We start from the raw sequence: 12,199 nt of genomic DNA, 5'->3' as shown, positions 1-12,199 counted from the left end.
ATAATTAAAATTCAAAAATAAAAAATTTAGTTTTTAAATTTTTATTTTTAAAATATTTTTATTTTTTATTCACGGATAATGCTACACCAGACAGTTGATTTTTTTGCTGCACTTGTTCACAAATTAAGAATAAATTAATTTAAAAAATATAAAATTTGAATTTTTTTTTTGGGATATTTTTGGAATTTTTTAATTTTTTAAATTAGAAAAAATATTTTTATTTTAAAAATTAAAAAATAATAAATTTATAGATCTATTTTTTACTAGATATTGCTGGACTTTATTTTATTTTTTTATTTAAATAAAAAACATTTAATAATATAATTTAAAAATTCAAAAATAAAAATTTATTTTTAAAATTTTAATTATTTTGAAAATATTTTTTATTTTTTATTCACGGATAATGCTACACCCAGACAGTTGACTTTTTTTTGCTGCACTTGTACACAAATTAAGAATAAATTAATTTAAAAATTTAAAATTTTAATTTTTTATTTCTTGTATATTTTTGGTATTTTTTAATTTTTTAGAATTAGAAAAAAATATTTTTTATGTTTAAAAATAAAAAAATAATAAATTTACAGATCTGTTGTTTATTAGATATTGCTGGACTTTATTTTATCTTTATTATTTAAATAAAAAACATTTAATAATATAATTTAAAAATTCAAAAATAAAAAATTTAGTTTTTTAAAATTTTTTATTTTTAAAAATATTTTTTATTTTTTATTCACCGGATAATGCTACACTCAGACAGTTGACTTTTTTTTGCTGCACTTGTTCACAAATTAAGAATAAATTAATTTAAAAAATATAAAATTTGAATTTTTCTTTTTGGGATATTTTTGGAATTTTTTAATTTTTTATAATTAGAAAAAATATTTTTTATTTTAAAAATTAAAAAATAATAAATTTATAGATCTATTTTTTACTAGATATTGCTGGACTTTATTTTATTTTTATTATTTAAATAAAAAACATTTAATAATATAATTTAAAAATTAAAAATAAAAAATTTATTTTTTAAAATTTTAATTTTTTAAAATATTTTTTATTTTTTATTCACCGGATAATGCTACACCCAGACAGTTGACTTTTTTTGCTGCACTTGTACACAAATTAAGAATAAATTAATTTAAAAAATTTAAAATTTTAATTTTTTTATTTCTTGTATATTTTTGTATTTTTTAATTTTTTAGAATTAGAAAAAAATATTTTTTATGTTTAAAAATAAAAAATAATAAATTTACAGATCTGTTGTTTATTAGATATTGCTGGACTTTATTTTATCTTTATTATTTAAATAAAAAACATTTAATAATATAATTTAAAAATTCAAAAATAAAAAATTTAGTTTTTTAAAATTTTTTATTTTTTAAAAATATTTTTATTTTTTATTCACCGGATAATGCTACACCCAGACAGTTGACTTTTTTTGCTGCACTTGTTCACAAATTAAGAATAAATTAATTTAAAAAATATAAAATTTGAATTTTTTTTTTGGGATATTTTTGGAATTTTTTAATTTTTTACAATTAGAAAAAATATTTTTTATTTTAAAAATTAAAAAAATAATAAATTTATAGATCTATTTTTTACTAGATATTGCTGGACTTTATTTTATTTTTATTATTTAAATAAAAAACATTTAATAATATAATTTAAAAATTAAAAATAAAAAATTTTATTTTTTTAAAATTTTTAATTTTTTAAAATATTTTTTATTTTTTATTCACTGGATAATGCTACACCCAGACAGTTGACTTTTTTTTGCTGCACTTGTACACAAATTAAGAATAAATTAATTTAAAAAATTTAAAATTTTAATTTTTTTATTTCTTGTATATTTTTGGTATTTTTTAATTTTTTAGAATTAGAAAAAATATTTTTTATGTTTAAAAATAAAAAAATAATAAATTTACAGATCTGTTGTTTATTAGATATTGCTGGACTTTATTTTATCTTTATTATTTAAATAAAAAACATTTAATAATATAATTTAAAAATTCAAAAATAAAAAATTTAGTTTTTTAAAATTTTTTATTTTTAAAAATATTTTTATTTTTGTATTCACCGGATAATGCTACACTCAGACAGTTGACTTTTTTTTGCTGCACTTGTTCACAAATTAAGAATAAATTAATTTAAAAAATATAAAATTTGAATTTTTCTTTTTGGGATATTTTTGGAATTTTTTAATTTTTTATAATTAGAAAAAACATTTTTTATTTTAAAAATTAAAAAATAATAAATTTATAGATCTTTTTTTACTAGATATTGCTGGACTTTATTTTATTTTTATTATTTAAATAAAAACATTTAATAATATAATTTAAAAATTAAAAATAAAAATTTATTTTTTAAAATTTTAATTTTTTGAAAATATTTTTTATTTTTTTATTCACGGATAATGCTACACCCAGACAGTTGACTTTTTTTGCTGCACTTGTACACAAATTAAGAATAAATTAATTTAAAAAATTTAAAATTTTAATTTTTTATTTTTGTATATTTTTTATTTTTTAATTTTTTAATTAGAAAAAATATTTTTATGTTTAAAAATAAAAAATAATAAATTTACAGATTTTTTTATTAGATATTGCTGACTTTATTTTATCTTTATTATTTAAATAAAAAACATTTAATAATATAATTTAAAATTCAAAAATAAAAATTTAGTTTTTTAAAATTTTTTATTTTTTAAAAATATTTTTTATTTTTTATTCACCGGATAATGCTACACCCAGACAGTTGACTTTTTTTGCTGCACTTGTTCACAAATTAAGAATAAATTAATTTAAAAAATATAAAATTTGAATTTTTTTTTTTGGGATATTTTTGGAATTTTTTAATTTTTTAAATTAGAAAAAATATTTTTTATTTTAAAAATTAAAAAAATAATAAATTTATAGATCTATTTTTTACTAGATATTGCTGGACTTTATTTTATTTTTATTATTTAAATAAAAAACATTTAATAATATAATTTAAAAATTAAAAATAAAAATTTTATTTTTTAAAATTTTTAATTTTTTAAAATATTTTTTATTTTTTTATTCACGGATAATGCTACACCCAGACAGTTGACTTTTTTTGCTGCACTTGTACACAAATTAAGAATAAATTAATTTAAAAAATTTAAAATTTTAATTTTTTTATTTCTTGTATATTTTTGGTATTTTTTAATTTTTTAGAATTAGAAAAAAATATTTTTTATGTTTAAAAATAAAAAAATAATAAATTTACAGATCTGTTGTTTATTAGATATTGCTGGACTTTATTTTATCTTTATTATTTAAATAAAAAACATTTAATAATATAATTTAAAAATTCAAAAATAAAAAATTTAGTTTTTTAAAATTTTTTATTTTTTAAAAATATTTTTTATTTTTTATTCACCGGATAATGCTACACTCAGACAGTTGACTTTTTTTTGCTGCACTTGTTCACAAATTAAGAATAAATTAATTTAAAAAATATAAAATTTGAATTTTTCTTTTTGGGATATTTTTGGAATTTTTTAATTTTTTATAATTAGAAAAAATATTTTTTATTTTAAAAATTAAAAAATAATAAATTTATAGATCTATTTTTTACTAGATATTGCTGGACTTTATTTTATTTTTATTATTTAAATAAAAAACATTTAATAATATAATTTAAAAATTAAAAATAAAAAATTTATTTTTTAAAATTTTTAATTTTTTGAAAATATTTTTTATTTTTTATTCACGGATAATGCTACACCCAGACAGTTGACTTTTTTTGCTGCACTTGTACACAAATTAAGAATAAATTAATTTAAAAAATTTAAAATTTTAATTTTTTTATTTCTTGTATATTTTTGTATTTTTTAATTTTTTAGAATTAGAAAAAATATTTTTTATGTTTAAAAATAAAAAAATAATAAATTTACAGATCTGTTGTTTATTAGATATTGCTGGACTTTATTTTATCTTTATTATTTAAATAAAAAACATTTAATAATATAATTTAAAAATTCAAAAATAAAAAATTTAGTTTTTTAAAATTTTTTATTTTTTAAAAATATTTTTTATTTTTTTATTCACCGGATAATGCTACACCCAGACAGTTGACTTTTTTTTGCTGCACTTGTTCACAAATTAAGAATAAATTAATTTAAAAAATATAAAATTTGAATTTTTCTTTTTGGGATATTTTTGGAATTTTTTAATTTTTTACAATTAGAAAAAATATTTTTTATTTTAAAAATTAAAAAAATAATAAATTTATAGATCTATTTTTTACTAGATATTGCTGGACTTTATTTTATTTTTATTATTTAAATAAAAAACATTTAATAATATAATTTAAAAATTAAAAATAAAAAATTTTATTTTTTAAAATTTTTAATTTTTTAAAATATTTTTTATTTTTTTATTCACTGGATAATGCTACACCCAGACAGTTGACTTTTTTTGCTGCACTTGTACACAAATTAAGAATAAATTAATTTAAAAAATTTAAAATTTTAATTTTTTTATTTCTTGTATATTTTTGGTATTTTTTAATTTTTTAGAATTAGAAAAAAATATTTTTTATGTTTAAAAATAAAAAATAATAAATTTACAGATCTGTTGTTTATTAGATATTGCTGGACTTTATTTTATCTTTATTATTTAAATAAAAAACATTTAATAATATAATTTAAAAATTCAAAAATAAAAAATTTAGTTTTTTAAAATTTTTTATTTTTAAAAATATTTTTTATTTTTGTATTCACCGGATAATGCTACACTCAGACAGTTGATTTTTTTTGCTGCACTTGTTCACAAATTAAGAATAAATTAATTTAAAAAATATAAAATTTGAATTTTTCTTTTTGGGATATTTTTGGAATTTTTTAATTTTTTATAATTAGAAAAAACATTTTTTATTTTAAAAATTAAAAAATAATAAATTTATAGATCTATTTTTTACTAGATATTGCTGGACTTTATTTTATTTTTTTATTTAAATAAAAACATTTAATAATATAATTTAAAAATTAAAAATAAAAAATTTATTTTTTAAATTTTAATTTTTTAAAATATTTTTTATTTTTTATTCACGGATAATGCTACACCCAGACAGTTGACTTTTTTTGCTGCACTTGTACACAAATTAAGAATAAATTAATTTAAAAAATTTAAAATTTTAATTTTTTTATTTCTTGTATATTTTTGTATTTTTTAATTTTTAGAATTAGAAAAAATATTTTTTATGTTTAAAAATAAAAAATAATAAATTTACAGATCTGTTGTTTATTAGATATTGCTGGACTTTATTTTATCTTTATTATTTAAATAAAAAACATTTAATAATATAATTTAAAAATTCAAAAATAAAAAATTTAGTTTTTTAAAATTTTTTATTTTTTAAAAATATTTTTATTTTTTATTCACCGGATAATGCTACACCCAGACAGTTGACTTTTTTTTGCTGCACTTGTTCACAAATTAAGAATAAATTAATTTAAAAAATATAAAATTTGAATTTTTTTTTTGGGATATTTTTGGAATTTTTTAATTTTTTAAATTAGAAAAAATATTTTTTATTTTAAAAATTAAAAAATAATAAATTTATAGATCTATTTTTTACTAGATATTGCTGGACTTTATTTTATTTTTATTATTTAAATAAAAAACATTTAATAATATAATTTAAAAATTAAAAATAAAAAATTTTATTTTTTAAAATTTTTAATTTTTTAAAATATTTTTTATTTTTTATTCACGGATAATGCTACACCCAGACAGTTGACTTTTTTTGCTGCACTTGTACACAAATTAAGAATAAATTAATTTAAAAAATTTAAAATTTTAATTTTTTTATTTCTTGTATATTTTTGGTATTTTTTAATTTTTAGAATTAGAAAAAAATATTTTTTATGTTTAAAAATAAAAAAATAATAAATTTACAGATCTGTTGTTTATTAGATATTGCTGGACTTTATTTTATCTTTATTATTTAAATAAAAAACATTTAATAATATAATTTAAAAATTCAAAAATAAAAAATTTAGTTTTTTAAAATTTTTTATTTTTAAAAATATTTTTATTTTTTATTCACCGGATAATGCTACACTCAGACAGTTGACTTTTTTTTGCTGCACTTGTTCACAAATTAAGAATAAATTAATTTAAAAAATATAAAATTTGAATTTTTCTTTTTGGGATATTTTTGGAATTTTTTAATTTTTTATAATTAGAAAAAACATTTTTTATTTTAAAAATTAAAAAATAATAAATTTATAGATCTATTTTTTACTAGATATTGCTGGACTTTATTTTATTTTTATTATTTAAATAAAAACATTTAATAATATAATTTAAAAATTAAAAATAAAAAATTTATTTTTTAAAATTTTTAATTTTTTAAAATATTTTTTATTTTTTATTCACGGATAATGCTACACCCAGACAGTTGACTTTTTTTGCTGCACTTGTACACAAATTAAGAATAAATTAATTTAAAAAATTTAAAATTTTAATTTTTTTATTTCTTGTATATTTTTGTATTTTTTAATTTTTTAGAATTAGAAAAAAATATTTTTTATGTTTAAAAATAAAAAATAATAAATTTACAGATCTGTTGTTTATTAGATATTGCTGGACTTTATTTTATCTTTATTATTTAAATAAAAAACATTTAATAATATAATTTAAAAATTCAAAAATAAAAAATTTAGTTTTTTAAAATTTTTTATTTTTTAAAAATATTTTTATTTTTTATTCACCGGATAATGCTACACCCAGACAGTTGACTTTTTTTTGCTGCACTTGTTCACAAATTAAGAATAAATTAATTTAAAAAATATAAAATTTGAATTTTTTTTTTGGGATATTTTTGGAATTTTTTAATTTTTTATAATTAGAAAAAATATTTTTTATTTTAAAAATTAAAAAATAATAAATTTATAGATCTATTTTTTACTAGATATTGCTGGACTTTATTTTATTTTTATTATTTAAATAAAAAACATTTAATAATATAATTTAAAAATTAAAAATAAAAAATTTTATTTTTTAAAATTTTTAATTATTTTGAAAATATTTTTTATTTTTTATTCACCGGATAATGCTACACCCAGACAGTTGACTTTTTTTGCTGCACTTGTACACAAATTAAGAATAAATTAATTTAAAAAATTTAAAATTTTAATTTTTTTATTTCTTGTATATTTTTGGTATTTTTTAATTTTTTAGAATTAGAAAAAAATATTTTTTATGTTTAAAAATAAAAAAATAATAAATTTACAGATCTGTTGTTTATTAGATATTGCTGGACTTTATTTTATCTTTATTATTTAAATAAAAAACATTTAATAATATAATTTAAAAATTCAAAAATAAAAAATTTAGTTTTTTAAAATTTTTTATTTTTAAAAATATTTTTATTTTTTATTCACCGGATAATGCTACACTCAGACAGTTGACTTTTTTTTGCTGCACTTGTTCACAAATTAAGAATAAATTAATTTAAAAAATATAAAATTTGAATTTTTCTTTTTGGGATATTTTTGGAATTTTTTAATTTTTTATAATTAGAAAAAAATTTTTTATTTTAAAAATTAAAAAATAATAAATTTATAGATCTATTTTTTACTAGATATTGCTGGACTTTATTTTATTTTTATTATTTAAATAAAAACATTTAATAATATAATTTAAAAATTAAAAATAAAAAATTTTATTTTTTAAAATTTTTAATTTTTTAAAATATTTTTTATTTTTTATTCACGGATAATGCTACACCCAGACAGTTGACTTTTTTTGCTGCACTTGTACACAAATTAAGAATAAATTAATTTAAAAAATTTAAAATTTTAATTTTTTATTTCTTGTATATTTTTGTATTTTTTAATTTTTAGAATTAGAAAAAATATTTTTTATTTTAAAAATAAAAAATAATAAATTTACAGATCTGTTGTTTATTAGATATTGCTGGACTTTATTTTATCTTTATTATTTAAATAAAAAACATTTAATAATATAATTTAAAATTCAAAAATAAAAATTTAGTTTTTTAAAATTTTTTATTTTTTAAAAATATTTTTTATTTTTTATTCACCGGATAATGCTACACCCAGACAGTTGACTTTTTTTTGCTGCACTTGTTCACAAATTAAGAATAAATTAATTTAAAAAATATAAAATTTGAATTTTTTTTTTGGATATTTTTGGAATTTTTTAATTTTTTACAATTAGAAAAAATATTTTTTATTTTAAAAATTAAAAAAATAATAAATTTATAGATCTATTTTTTACTAGATATTGCTGGACTTTATTTTATTTTTATTATTTAAATAAAAAACATTTAATAATATAATTTAAAAATTAAAAATAAAAAATTTTATTTTTTAAAATTTTTAATTTTTTAAAATATTTTTTATTTTTTATTCACTGGATAATGCTACACCCAGACAGTTGACTTTTTTTTGCTGCACTTGTACACAAATTAAGAATAAATTAATTTAAAAAATTTAAAATTTTAATTTTTTTATTTCTTGTATATTTTTGGTATTTTTTAATTTTTTAGAATTAGAAAAAAATATTTTTTATGTTTAAAAATAAAAAAATAATAAATTTACAGATCTGTTGTTTATTAGATATTGCTGGACTTTATTTTATCTTTATTATTTAAATAAAAAACATTTAATAATATAATTTAAAAATTCAAAAATAAAAAATTTAGTTTTTTAAAATTTTTTATTTTTAAAAATATTTTTATTTTTGTATTCACCGGATAATGCTACACTCAGACAGTTGATTTTTTTTGCTGCACTTGTTCACAAATTAAGAATAAATTAATTTAAAAAATATAAAATTTGAATTTTTCTTTTTGGGATATTTTTGGAATTTTTTAATTTTTTATAATTAGAAAAAACATTTTTTATTTTAAAAATTAAAAAATAATAAATTTATAGATCTATTTTTTACTAGATATTGCTGGACTTTATTTTATTTTTATTATTTAAATAAAAACATTTAATAATATAATTTAAAAATTAAAAATAAAAAATTTTATTTTTTAAAATTTTAATTATTTTGAAAATATTTTTTATTTTTTATTCACGGATAATGCTACACCCAGACAGTTGACTTTTTTTGCTGCACTTGTACACAAATTAAGAATAAATTAATTTAAAAAATTTAAAATTTTAATTTTTTATTTCTTGTATATTTTTGTATTTTTTAATTTTTTAGAATTAGAAAAAAATATTTTTTATGTTTAAAAATAAAAAATAATAAATTTACAGATCTGTTGTTTATTAGATATTGCTGGACTTTATTTTATCTTTATTATTTAAATAAAAAACATTTAATAATATAATTTAAAAATTCAAAAATAAAAAATTTAGTTTTTTAAAATTTTTTATTTTTTAAAAATATTTTTATTTTTTATTCACCGGATAATGCTACACCCAGACAGTTGACTTTTTTTTGCTGCACTTGTTCACAAATTAAGAATAAATTAATTTAAAAAATATAAAATTTGAATTTTTCTTTTTGGGATATTTTTGGAATTTTTTAATTTTTTACAATTAGAAAAAATATTTTTTATTTTAAAAATTAAAAAATAATAAATTTATAGATCTATTTTTTACTAGATATTGCTGGACTTTATTTTATTTTTATTATTTAAATAAAAAACATTTAATAATATAATTTAAAAATTAAAAATAAAAAATTTATTTTTTAAAATTTTTAATTATTTTGAAAATATTTTTTATTTTTTTATTCACCGGATAATGCTACACCCAGACAGTTGACTTTTTTTTGCTGCACTTGTACACAAATTAAGAATAAATTAATTTAAAAAATTTAAAATTTTAATTTTTTTATTTCTTGTATATTTTTGGTATTTTTTAATTTTTTAGAATTAGAAAAAAATATTTTTTATGTTTAAAAATAAAAAAATAATAAATTTACAGATCTGTTGTTTATTAGATATTGCTGGACTTTATTTTATCTTTATTATTTAAATAAAAAACATTTAATAATATAATTTAAAAATTCAAAAATAAAAAATTTAGTTTTTTAAAATTTTTTATTTTTTAAAAATATTTTTATTTTTGTATTCACCGGATAATGCTACACTCAGACAGTTGACTTTTTTTTGCTGCACTTGTTCACAAATTAAGAATAAATTAATTTAAAAAATATAAAATTTGAATTTTTCTTTTTGGGATATTTTTGGAATTTTTTAATTTTTTATAATTAGAAAAAAATTTTTTATTTTAAAAATTAAAAAATAATAAATTTATAGATCTATTTTTTACTAGATATTGCTGGACTTTATTTTATTTTTATTATTTAAATAAAAACATTTAATAATATAATTTAAAAATTAAAAATAAAAAATTTTATTTTTTAAAATTTTTAATTTTTTAAAATATTTTTTATTTTTTATTCACCGGATAATGCTACACCCAGACAGTTGACTTTTTTTGCTGCACTTGTACACAAATTAAGAATAAATTAATTTAAAAAATTTAAAATTTTAATTTTTTTATTTCTTGTATATTTTTGTATTTTTTAATTTTTTAGAATTAGAAAAAAATATTTTTTATTTTAAAAATAAAAAATAATAAATTTACAGATCTGTTGTTTATTAGATATTGCTGGACTTTATTTTATCTTTATTATTTAAATAAAAAACATTTAATAATATAATTTAAAAATTCAAAAATAAAAAATTTAGTTTTTTAAAATTTTTTATTTTTTAAAAATATTTTTATTTTTTATTCACCGGATAATGCTACACCAGACAGTTGATTTTTTTTGCTGCACTTGTTCACAAATTAAGAATAAATTAATTTAAAAAATATAAAATTTGAATTTTTCTTTTTGGGATATTTTTGGAATTTTTTAATTTTTTAAATTAGAAAAAATATTTTTTATTTTAAAAATTAAAAAAATAATAAATTTATAGATCTATTTTTTACTAGATATTGCTGGACTTTATTTTATTTTTATTATTTAAATAAAAACATTTAATAATATAATTTAAAAATTAAAAATAAAAATTTATTTTTTAAAATTTTTAATTTTTTGAAAATATTTTTTATTTTTTTATTCACTGGATAATGCTACACCCAGACAGTTGACTTTTTTTGCTGCACTTGTACACAAATTAAGAATAAATTAATTTAAAAAATTTAAAATTTTAATTTTTTTATTTCTTGTATATTTTTGTATTTTTTAATTTTTAGAATTAGAAAAAAATATTTTTTATGTTTAAAAATAAAAAATAATAAATTTACAGATCTGTTGTTTATTAGATATTGCTGGACTTTATTTTATCTTTATTATTTAAATAAAAAACATTTAATAATATAATTTAAAAATTCAAAAATAAAAAATTTAGTTTTTTAAAATTTTTTATTTTTTAAAAATATTTTTTATTTTTGTATTCACCGGATAATGCTACACTCAGACAGTTGATTTTTTTTGCTGCACTTGTTCACAAATTAAGAATAAATTAATTTAAAAAATATAAAATTTGAATTTTTCTTTTTGGGATATTTTTGGAATTTTTTAATTTTTTATAATTAGAAAAAACATTTTTTATTTTAAAAATTAAAAAAATAATAAATTTATAGATCTATTTTTTACTAGATATTGCTGGACTTTATTTTATTTTTTTATTTAAATAAAAAACATTTAATAATATAATTTAAAAATTAAAAATAAAAAATTTATTTTTTAAAATTTTTAATTTTTTGAAAATATTTTTTATTTTTTATTCACGGATAATGCTACACCCAGACAGTTGACTTTTTTTGCTGCACTTGTACACAAATTAAGAATAAATTAATTTAAAAAATTTAAAATTTTAATTTTTTTATTTCTTGTATATTTTTGTATTTTTTAATTTTTTAGAATTAGAAAAAAATATTTTTTATGTTTAAAAATAAAAAATAATAAATTTACAGATCTGTTGTTTATTAGATATTGCTGGACTTTATTTTATCTTTATTATTTAAATAAAAAACATTTAATAATATAATTTAAAAATTCAAAAATAAAAAATTTAGTTTTTTAAAATTTTTTATTTTTTAAAAATATTTTTTATTTTTTATTCACCGGATAATGCTACACCAGACAGTTGACTTTTTTTTGCTGCACTTGTTCACAAATTAAGAATAAATTAATTTAAAAAATATAAAATTTGAATTTTTCTTTTTGGGATA

This window comes from Arachis hypogaea, chromosome 3 (assembly GCF_003086295.3).
Source record: "Arachis hypogaea cultivar Tifrunner chromosome 3, arahy.Tifrunner.gnm2.J5K5, whole genome shotgun sequence".
Classification (NCBI taxonomy): Eukaryota; Viridiplantae; Streptophyta; class Magnoliopsida; order Fabales; family Fabaceae; genus Arachis; species Arachis hypogaea.
The sequence above is the reverse complement of the archived record's forward strand: the minus strand, read 5'-3'. Positions refer to the sequence as shown.